The 14,267-nt window shown below is 39.9% G+C and overlaps 1 protein-coding gene and 1 long non-coding RNA gene across 3 annotated transcripts in view; one reads left to right on the top strand and one right to left on the bottom strand.

Annotated features, from left to right (window-relative positions):
- The window catches only part of LOC137524608 (uncharacterized), a 54,914-nt gene extending 48,335 nt beyond the window's left edge, over positions 1 to 6,579 (top strand). The window contains exon 4 of the long non-coding RNA XR_011022733.1: positions 6,518 to 6,579. This is a non-coding gene — a long non-coding RNA (uncharacterized lncRNA). The remainder of the gene's footprint in view (positions 1 to 6,517) is intronic.
- The window catches only part of GRIN2A (glutamate ionotropic receptor NMDA type subunit 2A), an 880,817-nt gene that overhangs the window by 795,065 nt on the left and 71,485 nt on the right, over positions 1 to 14,267 (bottom strand). The gene's annotated exons all lie outside the window — the stretch shown is intronic.

A 14,267-nucleotide genomic window follows, 5' to 3' on the forward strand; every position in this document is an offset into this window, starting at 1 on the left:
TCTTTTCCATCAAAAGTGTGCTCCTTTTTGAAGTGAATACCCCATGGAACTGCTATTTATGCTATGTGAATTTTCCCATATTTTACTTATAAAATATATTCTGAGTCAGCTTTTGCCGCACTGCTCAAGGTACCGCTCTGAAAGCCAATTTTTTCCCCGAAAGCTATTTTACATTATTGCAAGTCAGGAAATGCCTCCTCTTTCAGATAGCATTATTTTGAAATTACCTTTATTTGAAGCATTTGAATGACTGAGCAGAGGAAAGATCATATAAACTGCTGCACAGCAGCGACACTTAATAACAAGTTCATTTAAAACAGCATGAAGACCAAATGAGGTTTTGCTGATAATGTTCCCAGGCATCAGATATCATCAGCTCTATGTACATAACATGAGCGCCCTAATCCTGCTACAGGGAACTATAAATCGCCCTTCACTCTGTCCTATCTTGCCGGAAATCTCTCTATTACATCCGCTGTGGCAAATGACTGTGTGTGAAATGGCTTTTGGTCTTTGGATTTAGTTAATAATACATTATTTAATTTAACTGCAACAGAGAAATTCAGCACTGCGTGGCTTGAAATTAAAACAGGCAAAAAAAAGTACCCGTATATACTCGGATACAAGTCGACCTCGTTTATAAGTCGACCCCAATATTTGACCCTCATAAGCTGGAATTTTTTATTTTCCCTACCCATGCTGCCTGTAATTCCCCCATCCCTCCCTCCCACCATCACCCAAACACTTGATGCATTTAATTACCACCTCCCTAACATGTTTGCTGCCTTTAAATCACCCCTCCCACCCACCATCACCCATAGGAGGTCCCTGACCCTGTCTCCATTGCACCCCTCCTTCCCACCATCACCCAAGCATTTGAAGCTTATAATTACACTCTCCCACCCACCATCACCCAATGGGAGCCTCTGTATAAATTTCCTACTTGCGCTTTGTAATCCTGGGAGCCGTCTGCATCAATGTCCTACTTGCGCTTTGTAATCCTGTGGCAAAGTGATTCCCACGGCAGAAGGCTTCACCCCTCATCAGCGTGCGCTGCTTCCTCTCTCCCTTCACTCGCACTGACCTCCGTGCTTTAGCATAGCTCCGTCTTCTGACATCAGGAGGCGGGGCTACGCTAAAGCACGGAGGTCAGCGCGAGTGAAAGGAGAAGAGAGAAACCAGCGCACGCTGATGTGGGGTGACTGCTTCTGCCGTGGGAATCACTTTGCCACAGGATTACAGAGCGCAAGTAGGGCATTAATGCAGACGGCTCCCATTGGGTGATGGTGGGTGGGTCGGAGGGGGCACACTGGCATATTGACTATAAGTTGGTAAATTTAGGACTACTCACGTATAAGTCACCCCCCCCCCCCCCCCCCACTTTTAAACTTTGAGTCAGTTCTAAATTTCTCGACTTATAGCCGAGTATATACGGTAATACAATTAAGAGACGAGTTTGAGCTAGCTTTTGTATAACATAATACAAATGCTACCTTTGTAGTCAGGCTTGGTTCACAGTCATACCAAATCCCAAACGGCCAACCAGAGCGGACAGTGAAGTTTCCACCATAGTTTCTATTGGAAATTAATTTGCTTGTCCAGAAAAAATGCGCAGGTTGGGAGTTTGCATTGGACTGATAACTGAGGGTGACGGATCCTATTAATAACATAGGATCCACCAACCGCCAGTTTTTAAGATCCCACAAGATTAACAAAAGAAAAAAAATCTGTTTTTCAATCAGATGTGAACTAAGCCCAAGGAATGACAAAATGGACTTTGTCAGAATGGTTATTACTAGGGATGAGCAAGATTGAACTGAAATCAAATTTCATGGTGAATATGATGATTTTGTGTTCACCCATATCATCACAAAGCATTATGTTGGGTGAAATTAAAGATGAATGGGGTGAGAGGGCTCCTTAACCATGGCAGCTGCACCACCTCAATATGCTGATGGGATCTTAACAGTACTGGTGGGCCTTGGGCTCAAACCACTGACTTGCTAACTTGATAATGATAAAGTTGCTAAATGGCAATGATGCCTGTGTTATCATTGAGCTGGCCAATCAAAATCTTGTTTGGTTCTGAAAGCCCACCCTTATATATAAAGTGGCTGATTACAGTTAACCACTGCTGCCAAGCTGATGAATAGTGTTACTTGAACATTTCTCAGGATAGTGGACGTGAAGAGGAAGACCAGAAGCGGGGGATGTGTAAGAAGGAGGAGAAAGAGACTATGCCAGGATTTGTCTTCCTTTGAGTAAAAGCAGAGGAGGCCAGTGCAGTTACAACAGCAGGAACATGGTGATGAAGCCACTTTGTCCTCTGGGCCAAGGGGGCTGTGGATCTTAATATGGTTACTTATGCAAATGGTATTGGGCTGCTTATTTCTTGAATAGTGGTCACAGATGTGGCAGAAAAAGACAGCTATGGTATAAGATAAATTATAAAACGATATCCAGGGCTGGGCCGAGGCAGAGGCAAGAGAGGCTCCAGCCTCAGAGCGCATTGTAGGAGGGGGCGCACAACTCCCACAGCTATCATTCCCCTGTTGTGTTTCAAGTAGAGATAAATAAGAACAGGGGATACATGGCAGTGACTGCAAGACAGTTAACTAGAAATGAAGGTGTTTTGGGGGGAGGGGGCCCTGGGGCGCCTCTTAGTCTAATAGCAATCAGTGTGTGACGGCTGGGGTTGGAGGGATAGAGGGGCTCACTTTGGTGTCTCAGCCTTGGGTGCTGGAGGACCTTGTCCTGGCTCTGAGGATATCCAAATAGCAGAGGTCCTGTTTCTTTTTTTGGAGTTTACTATAAAGAGATTATACTGTAGCTGCATCAGGTGCCCGATTATAGATAAAAGATGGCATATGTATAATTTTGCCACCGGTGAGCTGAGCGCACAGGCGTATCTAGAGGGGTGCAGTCATGGCTTAAGCCATGGGCACCACAACACCATGGGGCACACTTGGCTTAAACACAGAACATTTATATATTTTTTAAGGTTAGAAAAGAGGACAGCGAGGAAATAAGAAGAGATTTCCCAAAAAGCAACTTCAGCAATATCCCAAGCTAAAAAACACAGACAACCATAACACATGTACATGAGAAAGGATGCTGTTTTTAGAGGGGAAGGGGGCTCTGACTGGGGGGGGGGGGGCACAATTTCAGTGTTTGCCATAGGCCCTATATTACCCAGATACCTCCTGGCTGAGCGCAGGCTGAGCTGAAGGACAGCTCACTCAAATCCCTAGCGACAATAAATACTATTCCTCCTCAAAAGGGAGATGTAATTCTGCGTCTGGCAATTGCTGAGCGCCAGGCACCAAAATTACCTGCTTCAAATAGACACCTGACTATCCCCGTGCCCAAATGACCTGATCCGAACAGATTATTTCCATTCATCTCTTTTTACATGCTTATTGCACACATTTCAAGAAGATGAATGTTAACTATAACCTTCTCTACGCGTATGTTGTTTAATATTGCCTTTCTGAACAACACATCAAAATGACTTTAAAAAGCTGCTAAACTGTGAGACCGACTGTTTGCTAAAGGCTGATCAAGGAGGAAGCTAAACAAGAAAATGCAAACTATTAAACTGCCAGTTCGGATTAGAATGAACAGCTTCTCAAGTGCTTTAAGTGGTCAAGAGCTGGAGCAAAATGAAAGCGTGCTTGTCAGATACAATGTATGGCTTCCATTTTTTTTATGATTAATCTGCTTGATTGCTAGAAGGAGTCATATACAGGTGTAATGTGGCTGCCATTGGGAAATATACCGCTTCCTTACCCAAGCCATAACAGAGCTGCCGGAGGTTTCCAGCGAAAAAGGAGTTAATGGAAGTACAGATAATACAGCAGATTAAGAGAGCCGTTTGTGACATGTAAACCCAAACAGTGAAAACTGTCCATAATGTAAAGTGACAACACTGGAGAGCATTGTCGTATTTTATTTTCCAGCTTTCTGAATATGTGAGATTTACATATAAAGGGAATCTATCGACAAAGTTTTTTATTTCTGTTTTTTTATAATCCCATTTATATTTAAACACAGCCTTAGGTAGCGCACAGTAGTTTTTGTTTTATATGGATGGGAAATTACAGCGTCATAATTTATATTACCGTAGTCGCGGAGAACAATGTCTGCTTATTCGGAATTTCATTCAATTAAATCCACATATCTTAAAGTAACACTAAAGTGAAAAAAAACCTTACAATATAATGAATTGGTTGTGTAGTAGTCACCATTAACTATCTAGGCACACTGTCATAAAGTAATGTATCTGGCTGGGCTTTACAAGGAAAAGATGTGACTGGCAGCTGTGAAAAAGAACTTTCATGCAAGCATAAAGGGAATTAAACAACACATACAGTACAAACCAACAGTTCATCCCCCAGTGTGGCACGAGTTTTACCTCAATGGTTTTGCCACAATTGTATTCATACTCATGGATTTTACACTATTGTTCTGAGATTGTTCTTAAAAGCAATCTCCAAACTAGCATTCTTTGAATCTGGAGATAGTGGTCACTGGTCAAGTCACAGCCCAAGCCCCTGCCTCCTAGACTCATGGGAAGGGACTGCTGCACTGCTGCATGACTGAACATGGATATATAGTCCCATTGTCCTTGGACAGAGCTGAAATGAAGGGTTAGCATCCCCTCTCCTGCTAATGAGTACTAATACTTGGCCCAGAACACAAAAAGCTTTAGAGTTAATATAAAGGTGTGTTTTATGGCATGCAAAGTCTGGCACCCTACACCTCGCCCTCCATGAACCTACAAACACCCGCTGAACCACATCACAAGTGTGCTGGTGGGCCCAGCTGTCACGTATCCCTTACTTCCCTTGACCATCATAGGTAGCTACAGGAGCCCCTTAGTGTTAGGTAGCCAGTTAGGTAGCCAGTGAAGTGCCTTCAGTATTAACCTTTTGCCGACCGCTTCACGCCGATGGGCGTGGCCGCGGTGGCAGCCCCAGGACCGCCTAACGCCGATTGGCGTAAAGTCCTGGGGCTCTATTTTGCAGCAGATTGCACGCAGGCTGCGCGCGCATCTCCTGTCTGGGGGGCGGAGCTCCGCCCCACCTTCAGTGTCCGAGCGGCGATCGCGTCTCGGGAGACTGTTAGACGCATGATCGCCATCTATTTACATGTACAGTGCTGCTATCGGCAGCAGCGCTGTACTGGGTTACAAGAGAGCAATTGGCTCTCATAGGCAGAAGCCTATGACAGCCGATCGCCATGATTGGCCGGCTGGAGGAAGGGAGGGAGGAAGGGAGGGATAAAATTTAAAGGAATAGCAATTTTTATTAAAAAAAAAAACAACAAAAAGATTTGTAAAAAAAAAATAAACACAGGGGGAGCGATCAGACCCCACCAACAGAGAGCTCTGTTGGTGGGGAGAAAAGGGGGGGGGGATAATCACTTGTGTGCTGTGTTGTGCGGCCCTGCAGCTTGGCCTTAAAGCTGCAGTGGCCAATTTCACTAAAAATGGCCTGGTCACTTGGGGGGTTTAGCACTGCAGTCATCAAGAGGTTAAGTAGTTAGAAGTGACCCCAAGTATTAGGTAGTTAAAGGAACCTCAGTATTAAGTACTAAGTAGCTAGAGGTGCCCCTGACAGAAGGGAAATATCAGCAGTGGAATGTTGAGAGCAGGGTGAGTAACCTCTCATTTACACTCATCAGGACTCTGCATAGGAAAGGAGGGAGGGAGGCACTGGTGGAGTGAGCCGCCTTTCCATCACCAAGCGCCTGTAGGCACATGCCTACAGTGCCTTATGGTAAATCCGGCTCTGAGGTGTTTACTACAGCCATTCTAGAGGAAAGCCAAAAAAAGTGAAAAGTGCGCCTTGGCCCTAATTCAATTTTCACTTAAGTTTTCTCCAAGGTAATATTTTCACAACTCATCAATAAAATACCATTTTAAGCAAGGAGATACTAAAAATAATTTTGAAAGTACTTTTTCACCAACTTTTTGGAACTTTTTTCAGCTGCAGAGTGCTGAAAAGTTTTTTTAAATACAAGTTGAAATATTAAATCCCAGGAGAAAACTTAGGAAATAAAGTGAATTGAATAAGGGTCCTTGGCCTATATGCAATTCATTTTTTTCCCTGACTTATCTACTTTGAGATAATTTTTAACCTTCTATTTAAAATAACTATTCAGCACTTTGCAAAAGTACCAAATAGGAGGTGAAAAAAACTACTATAAATATTATTCTGAGTATTTTCTTGCTAGTGGCTTAAAGTGCATTAATTTTATTGACAAAATATCACTAGGAGAAAACTAACTGGATATGGTCCATATGCAATTAACTTTTTCTTCTGAGTTTTCTCCTAAAATATTATTTTCCAATTTTCTCTTTAAATTAACTATGAAACTTTGCAATTGAAAAAGGAACAAAAAGTAGGCAAATACGCAATCTCAAAATTATTCTGAGTATTTACTTGCTTGCTGGTGGTTTAAAGGAAAATGTATTGACAAGGATCGCTTCTCTTTTTTTTGTTGTTCTCTTTAGAATTGCCCTTGCTGGTGGTACACAACGTAAGACTTGTATCTTCATTGAGTTCTAGTGACCAGTGTAATTGAAGTGAGCTCCCATACAGTCTACAGGGGTTCATTTCTGTTTTCGTGTACAACAGCCAGAATTATTTTAACCAGAGTTTAGTTTTGATTAGTATTTAGTAAATCTGTAGGATTTAAATTAAAGCTGTTACTTCAAAGAAAGCCTCTTTTTATTATGAATTTGTAAATAGTTCTCTAAAAAGTGCTGATCATCTTATGGTAATGTAGGTATATTAAATCAATTGGCAGAGTTTATCATACGTATTCAAAATGTCTAAATATTCATAGGCCACTGATATGCAGATACTAGCATACGGTTCTACATATAATTATGTATATGCATGGTGAGAACGCATCATATATGAAAGTATGGTAATGATTACTAGTATGACCCATTTAAACTCTTTACAGAAGCTTGTAAGCTTAACTGGGTCAAACTCCTCATGATATGCAAATGTACAGGAAGTGAATTACTAAGCTTTCTGGGTGAAAATACATTCTGTTGTTTTACCAGTTTTCTCCTGAAGGTCTTGTGCAATTAATGTATATTTCTCAAGTGTCACTAGGATAGTCACTCAGAGCCAATTCCTAAAAGGTAATTAAGAATGCACAAAATATTTTAGCAAAAACAGAATATAGCCTTTCTATAATATTTCCTATGATTCCCTATTTGGAATATGTGACAAGAAAACTCTGCTTACATTCACAGAACCCCTCACCTATTTGTAATTAGTGACAGGGATACAAAATTGTAAAAAATGAACTAGTTGTACAATAATAAAAGGAATAATCATGACTCAACTGAATTGTTGTATCATGGTGATTATGTTGATTCAACTGAATTGTATTGATTTTATTACTGTACAACATTTTGTATCCCTGTCACTAATAATAAAAGCTATGTTTTATAACACCACTATTGTTTGTTTTTGGCCAGTGTTATGTGTATAGCCTCAAATATATATGTATATGTATTTCATTGTTTGCTAGTCAACCTTTAGTAAGATGGTGCATGAAACAAAAATATATACACCTACAGTATATAAGGTCTTTAATAGGGTTTTTTAATAGATTTTATTAAAGAGATAATTTAAACAAGTTGCAACGTGTCCTGATAGACCTGAGCTATTTATAATGCATTGCTCCAGGAGTCTGCCTGGAAGAGTAATTCCCAACAGTATTCTTCTCGACATTGTAATTGATTGGCTCATTGTATTTTAGTGTAACTATGTTTTTTATTTACCACTTTATTAATTTATTAAGTTTTAATAATTGTACTATAGTGTCCCTTTAAGTGTAGTATTTCACTTTTGTCATACTCCGTAACAAGGCCCAAGGTGTAGATATGGGTAAAAATACCGACAGATATGCCTTAATATTCTACTTAAAGCGGATCTGAGATGAAAAACTAACTATAACACGTAACTAAGTTTAGATAGTTTACACAGCAAATTTTGCTGCATGCAGCTTCAACAGTTTAAGAGGATTTATTCCTGTGATACATGTTCTGTTTGTCATCATTACACAGGTAAACTCCAATTGCATCTCCACCCCTCAGCATGTGAAAAATTCACTCCCCCCACCCCTCTGCCTCTGAAATCTCTGGCTAGTAACCTCCTGCTCCCCAGACTGACCTCCCATAAGCCCTTGCTACATGGGTCTGAGTGCCTTGGCATTTTGGAGAAGCTTGTTTAGTTTATAGGGAATTAGAGTATTAAAACAAAAAAAAATTTGGTTTGAGGAATGCCCTATAACCTATATTTAAGGAACACAATTATGGAATGTATAAAAGTTCATCTCACATCCACTTTAAGAACATGTTTATGCATAACTGTACTGTGTGTGTATACAACATGACCATTTGATTGACATTTGAAGAAAAATTGCCAACATGACACACTGGTGTTTGATGTAAACTTGATGTATGCAATAAAACTTTAGTGGAAAATAGATGATGGTTAAAATACTTCAATGCTACGATGTGAATTTTAAAAAAGAAAGTAATTCCTTTTCAATATGCAGCAAAGAGGGATGGAGACCAATGTATTGTTGTTTAAACTGAGCACTTACAATACTTTTTTTGTGTTTTGGGGTAATTCACCTGAGAAAAGTAAACTCGATAGATAAAAATGCTGATCTTGCACTTACGAAGATAAGTGCAAGACCCATGCATGCGTAATGGCAGTTTAGGCCTTCACAAAGAGCCTTCTTACTATTCTGTCTGAAAGTTTTAGACATTCAGCCAATTTAAGCAAAAACCAAAAACCTTCTGAAACAACCCTGAAAGTTTTTTTTTTGTGTTGAAAAGAACTGCTCCTCCTCCTGCCTTATTAATCCAGGGGCCCAATTCTAACTCTATTCTACAGCACAGAATATGTTGGTGATTTATAAATCAATAATAATAATAAAGTCTTTTCATACTGAAACTTCACTTGAGTTTAAGTTTGGAAAGACTTTATTATTATTATTATTATTATTGATTTCGAAATCACCAACATATTCCGTGCTGCAGTACAGAGTAAGAAACAAATATGGGGGCGTTCATGCCAAAAAGGGGCCCAGAAATAGCTGATAGAAGAATATTGCCTTGCAACGCTGGGTTTCCGGTTCGATTCCCAGCCAGGTCAACATCTAAAAGGAGTTTGTATGTTCTCCCCGTGTCTGTGTGGGTTTCCTCTGTGCACTCTGGTTTCCTCCCACATCCCCAAAAAACATACAGATAAGTTAATTAGCTTCCCGTAAAATTCGCCCTAGACTATGATACATGCACTACACGATATATAGACATAGGACTATGGAGGGGACTAGATTGTGAGCTCCTCTGAAAGACAGTTAGTCACAAGACAATACATACTGTACAGCACTGCAGAAGATGATGGCGCTATATAAATGCTAAAGAATAATAGTTGGTAACTTTACTGATATTCTACTCTTTTGCAGTTCTGATACTGATCGTAAAATATCGGTAAATGGTACTGATATTTTTCTACAGCTAAATCTAACCTTATCCTCTACCGATGCCTAACCCCAACCACCCCTCCTTCAATGCCTAGCCTTAATCACTCCCGATCCATGCCGTGCCATAACCGTACCCCCACGATGCCTAATTTTAACCATTCCCCCTTCACGCTTAACCTTATTTTACCGATGACCTTTCCAAGTTACAAATTCACTAAACCCATCACTGCACAGAAAATCACTGTTTCCAACTAGTGAGGTAAATTACCGACTTGTGCGGTAATTACCTCTGGAAATGTCAAGAACTGTCAATTCAGAAAGATTTACGCATGCCATTTACTGGCCAAAAGTATTCAGAATTTTTCTCCAGCTCACAGCAGCCGATAACTGGCTCTCCCCCTGCTGTCTCAGTGCAGTAACTTGACAGACAGCCTTTGGGGAGAGCCAGACAGCCAATAGGAAGAGTCACATAGCCTGCTTCTCACTGTGATTGGATGCAACAGCAATGACGGTGGTCTTTTAGTGTATCAAAACAGAACAAGCTGACAACTCTGCGGGCATCCCTTTAGATGTGCATATTTGCATTGTAGCACAGAGAAGAGCTCCCCCTGGTGGCTGCAGCACATCTAAAGGGATGACCGTATGCCCCGAAAAACCTCTGAGTCACACACACAGCTCGATGCCTGCCTGCTGCCCTGCTAGTAGGCTGGTAAGTGACACTTACCGGCCAAGGCTTAGTGAATTGAGGCATGCTTGTTAGGTAAATTACCAAACTTTTGCCCCATGGGGGAAAATTTTTGTGAATTTTGAAAAAAAAAGTGTAAAATACCGCAGGATTTTACTGTCCAAAATGCTTTTACCGAACTGAAGATTGTGAATAGAGCCCAATGTGTTTATGTGGAATCAGAAAACCACCTTTTAATATAGACAACTGTATTAAGTCATAAAAGACAAGCAGTAAAAAGATTTTTGCTGTGGTTGTTTGATGGAATGTGAAAGAGACAAAGGCCTCAATTCACTAAGCTTATCTCCTGTCTTTAATAACTCTTCTAGAGTTGTTACCATGGTGATAAGGCATGTAGTATTCAGGAAACATTTTACCTCAGGCAAACCTAAAGTTAACTCTTCTGTCTTTAAGTTAATTTTCCAATCCTTAAAATAACTCCAGTTAAAGACAGGCTGTTAATTAACTGCATGTGAAAAGAACTACAGAGGAGGTAAATTAACTACAGAGGAGGTAAATTAACTACAGAGGAGGTAACGTAAGGAATGAAGAGATAAGATAACTCTCTCACTGTGTGAGGTAAGTTTTCTCTTTATTATCTCCAGCATGATCTTAGTGAATTGAGGCCAAAGTCACTATCTGGTATTTGCTTCTGTCTGGCTTCCCATTGTGAAATTTCCTCTAACATCCTGGTTACAGAAAGGTCAAAAAATGAGGATCAATCCAGTACTGAAACAGAACAAACCTAACCAAAACAAAGAAGCTAGTATATGGTGTGTGTGTGTGTGGCAGCAGGGGGGGGGGGGGGGGTCTAAACTGATCCCAATGGAGAGGTTTCTCATACTTCCTGTTCTCAATGGCAAAATTCCATCATACAGGATTTGAAGGGACATTAAGCAAGCATGCGGTATGTAGCTTTCTCTGCTGCAGCTGCATAGGCATTTCCCTTTTCTCACAGGAGTAACAAGTTGCATACAGCAGGAGCCCATATGACTCATTTTAACAACTTAACTAATCCTCTAAAGGTGCGTACACACGCACTACAAGCGGCAACTCCCGCTGGGCGGTATTTTAGCCGACAGTAGCGTGTGTGTACGCGCTGTCGGCTGACTGATAAGGCTTTTTCTGAAAGATCCGCTGCGCGGATCGTTCACAAACAGCCTTATCAGTTTGCCAACAGCGCGTACACATGCGCTACTGTCGGCTAAAAGACTGCTCAGCGGGAGGGTCCGGCGGACCTGTCATTGCCGCTGGTAGTGCGTGTGTACGCACCTTAAGGGGCACACAAAAAAAAAAAGCTTTCACAATCCAATGTGACAATTTCGGTTTTGTATGCATAAAAATGTGAGCAAGACGAAATACTGAAACAATGTTGCCATTAGTTCTTCCAATATATAGGGCTGAAATAAAGGGTTTGCTTAAATCTCATTAAGAGTGAAGTTTCAGTTAATTCGATTTAGTGTAATCATGTACAGCCAAAAGACTGTAAAGGTTCAAGAGATATTTGACATGAGGAAATTTGTCTAAAACATGAACAATATTGTATTAATGACTACAACTTTTTCTCTCTCAATTTCAAATTAAAAAAAGGATGTACTAACACGTTGTATGATGTAACTGTCAAGACTTATTAGAATAACGCCCTTTGAATTTTACAGGGTTCAGATGGGGATTTCTTACATCATAGGGAAAATGTTCTATTCATCAGTTTCAGAAAGTTTCACACTTTTTGAAGAAACATAAAAGATGTGCAGATTAAAACCGTAAATGTGAAAAATGTATTTTATTGCTTTTTTTTTAATGATATTACACTGTGAACACTTGGCATGTAGTGATCTCACAATGGAAAAAGAGGGAGAATTATAATATTATAGCAGTTTCTTTTAAGGGTGGGGGAAATGTGGATAAAAATGAAGATGGCAGAGGCCAAGATGGATAGACAGCATGCATGAAGTTATGAACATGCCTAAGCAACAGCTGAAATAAGCAGTGATTGACAGACATCTGACATGCAAAAGTACATATGGTTATGAAGAGTCGTAGTCAACTAAATTAATGAGGAGAAAGAAATATGGAGGGAATTCAATTGTCTAAAATAGCAATTATTCCCAACAGCAAATAAATACAGATGTTTTTATAAATAGTATTCCAGTCCATCATGGTAATGTGAGGGTGTTGGGTAGGTGCCTCCCCTGCCCTCTGCCCGCCTGGATCAAAATACATCTATTTTCCTAGTGTGTAGGAGAGTGGGTAGACAGGAGAATTGCAGCAGCCTGTTTTATTATGTCTGTTTGCTATAAATCCTTTTCTACATGTCTGCCTGCCTGTCTGTCTGCCTGCCTGGTTTTTATTACATTTCTGTTCACAGTGGTTGTGGGCTGGGAGCCGGACATGGGGGGGTGGGGTAGCAATGACATCAATCCCCCAGCATCCTTGGTTTGGAAAGAAAAAAAATTGCTCAGGCCCAATTTTAGACAGGGGCAGGGATATCAAGACTATGGGCCATATGCAATTCAATTTTACTCTTGAGTTTTCTCCTAGGAGATAATTTTTCATCTTCTATTTAAATTAACATTTTAGCACTTTGCAATGGAAAAAGTACCAAAAGGTAAATGAAAAAGTACTGTCAAAATTATTTTGAGTATTAGTTTTCTTACTGGTGGTGTAAAAGGCATTTTATTTACATGTTGTGAAAATATCACCTTGGAGAAAACTCAGGTGAAAAAGTGAATTGCATATGGCCCCATATGTGGAATACAGACCCTAGGGGTGAAAAAAAAAATCACACTTTATTATGAGTAATTTAATATATATTGCATCTTATTAGGTTTAAAGCAAACTAACTGAAGCAAAGCAAACCACAGCAAACTGTAACTTATAATTTAGGTACTCTTTTAGGCTGCTGTAGGAGATGCACAGTGTAGCGAGTGTGTGTTCACTTCCATCATTCAGCTACGTACAAAAAATAAATTCCCTTGTGGTTTAAATGATCAGCATGTTATTTGAAGGGAACGCAAGCCTATTTCTTTGCTGTTTTTCGAATTATTGTCTGAAGCTTCCAGTCCTGCGCTGGTACTTTTTCACTAATGAAGGTGCCGAGAGGCGTAGAGTGACGTTTTCATCCTTTGTTAATCTATATAAATTCTATCATGCAAAACACTTGAACAACAGTCAAAGAAGACTTTTTTGTAAATATACTGTTCGTGTAATTAAATTCCGCCATATGCTCATTTGACGGATTACATATGGTATTGTTGTGTATGACAATAATTTGTTTAATGAGATCTACACCAGTGGGAAATGTTTGGGTCTGTGATTAATAGATAGGTGGCTTGGGAAGAGAGGATAGGGATGCACCAATAGACTTCATTATGTGATATTTTTTCTTTTTTTGCAAAGACATTTTAACCTAGTAATTGTTTATACATGCCTCGCTAACTCCAGTAACATTTGTTAGGTTTGCTATCTGATCTACCTGTCAGCTCTCAAAATGTTTTACAATTTTACTTTCACCTTCAACTATAATACATGTTTAAAAGGCCACTACAATGAAAAATTATAAAATTTGACATTATGTATGCATGTCTAAAATGTACATTTCTCCCAGAGTAAAATGAGCCGTAGATAACTTATCTCCTATCTTGCTGTCACTTACAGTAGATAGTAAAAGTATGATAGAACTGAGAGGTTTTGGACCAGTCAGTCTCCTCATGAGGGATACTGAGGGTTTTCTTTATTTTCAAGAGCACTTACTGAGTTGCAGGTACTCTGTCCAACTGCCAGAATAGTGTATAAGTGGGTAGGGAGGCCAGTTGACATCTTTGTATAGATCATTTTCTAGAGAGTGCTTTTTAAAATAATGTAGGAAATACTGAGAATCACCCATGAGGAAATGCACAAGGCCAAAACCTGTCAGTTCTGTCAGACTTTTACTAACGCCTGTATGTGACAGCAACATAACAGAAAAACAATTATTATCTCATTTTACTTGGAGAGAAATGCACTTTTTATATGTATCTGT

This window comes from Hyperolius riggenbachi, chromosome 7, assembly GCF_040937935.1.
Source record: "Hyperolius riggenbachi isolate aHypRig1 chromosome 7, aHypRig1.pri, whole genome shotgun sequence".
In the NCBI taxonomy this organism is placed as follows: Eukaryota; Metazoa; Chordata; class Amphibia; order Anura; family Hyperoliidae; genus Hyperolius; species Hyperolius riggenbachi.